The sequence below is a fragment of the Orbicella franksi genome, chromosome 6, assembly GCF_964199315.1.
Source record: "Orbicella franksi chromosome 6, jaOrbFran1.1, whole genome shotgun sequence".
NCBI classification, from domain to species: Eukaryota; Metazoa; Cnidaria; class Anthozoa; order Scleractinia; family Merulinidae; genus Orbicella; species Orbicella franksi.
The window spans coordinates 10,619,156-10,620,650 of record NC_138150.1 but is presented as its reverse complement, the minus strand read 5'-3'; the positions used below and the strand labels follow the sequence as shown (position 1 = coordinate 10,620,650).

The 1,495-nt window shown below is 34.6% G+C and overlaps 1 protein-coding gene across 1 annotated transcript in view; it reads left to right on the top strand.

Moving 5' to 3' along the window:
• The first annotated feature begins 1,236 nt into the window (after positions 1-1,236).
• The window catches only part of LOC145491507 (beta-1,4-N-acetylgalactosaminyltransferase 3-like), an 11,459-nt gene continuing 11,200 nt past the window's right edge, over positions 1,237-1,495 (top strand). The window contains exon 1 of the mRNA XM_081470753.1: positions 1,237-1,495. This exon is cut by the window's right edge and continues 1,728 nt beyond it. The gene's annotated coding sequence lies outside the window, so the exon portion shown is untranslated.

Sequence of the window (1,495 nt, the reverse complement as noted above, 5' to 3'; positions counted from 1 at the left end):
TAGGAAACTGCATGGACAAAATGAATGGGAAACAATGCAATGTCATTGCTCTTTTACTATTCATGTTACTTCATGGTAATAAGGCTCTTCAGCCTGTTATACAACCATGTACAACAACAAATCTCGAACGCATACTTTCTATGTCTTGTGGTTGATCAGAACATCAACCACATAGCTTTACTATTAACAATGGTTCTATCTCCATCTCCTTTTTTTTCAGTATTATTTATTGAACTGCAAGAGCAACATTCCTATTTGAATTATCCATATATGGTCATCCTTCGAGGAATTTATGTAGCACTATTATGGTCTGAAAATTAACAAAGAATAGTAAATAATGGCAGTAAATAAATTATCTTTCAAAGGCTAACAAAAAGATTATGATATTTTTCTTATGGGAATATTAATGTAACTCTGTACACCTATAATGTTTGATTTGCTTTTAGCAGAGATAATTCCCACATTACATTTGGAAACCCACTAGTCCTGATGATTCGTTATCAGTTATACATGTATAAATAATTGTCTCTTATAGCTGTTCGCAGTTATTTGCATGGATGATAAATTATTGTTATTTACTGATTAATGTTATTGTGATGGAATAAAGTTTTGCTGGTTGCAGTTGCTTCCTAACTAAAGTGGGGAGAGAGGAAAGGGCCTCAAATTTAAGCTATGGTTATTTTCCTTTACACATCATTTCCACAAGTAAATTATAAAAATAAATAAATAAATTTGGGTGAAGGCTCTAAAGCAAACTAAACTCTTGCCTGACCACAAAAGGTTTGTTCGTTTGTTTTTTTGGGGGAGACTATAGGGGAGGTCTCAATAATAAAGAGAGGGGAGCTAAAAAACAGATATTATATATATCAATAACAGCAGAAGCTTCTTAACAGATAGTAAAAGATACATACATAACAATATGTGGAAGAAACAAACCAAACTTCATGTTCAGACCATTTGCTACATCATCCAGGTACGTAGCAGAGTATTATAACACGGACCTTTGACTCACTTTGGTAATTTAATATCAATACATTTTGGACTGCTAGAATCTGATCTGCTTGATCTTTCAGAGAGAGAAAAACACACTCACCTTCGGATTTCCAGTGCCACAATTGCTTAGCAAGAGTGATATTTCTTCGTCTTTTCACTTGGCTCTAAGTTTCTTTTTGAGCTTTTCATAAAGGAAGTGTTACGGTCTCGCTTGACCGCCAGAAAGAAACTACAAAACTCTTCTACGAACCCAACTTATTTATTTAACAATATGTGCTGGTAATATAATCTTAGCTACAAAGGAGCGATTTCTAAACAATACAATCTACTACTAAGCTAAGTTAAGCCTACTGCTAAACTTGAGTCACCACTGACACAAACTCACAACAAATCTCGGTGTCTCCTTGCGGTCCACTTGACCTTAAACAAAGTTCCTCAATAGCTTTCACAATTGCAATATCACTCTATGGCTTTTCCACTCGGTCTTTGCCGAGAACTAACT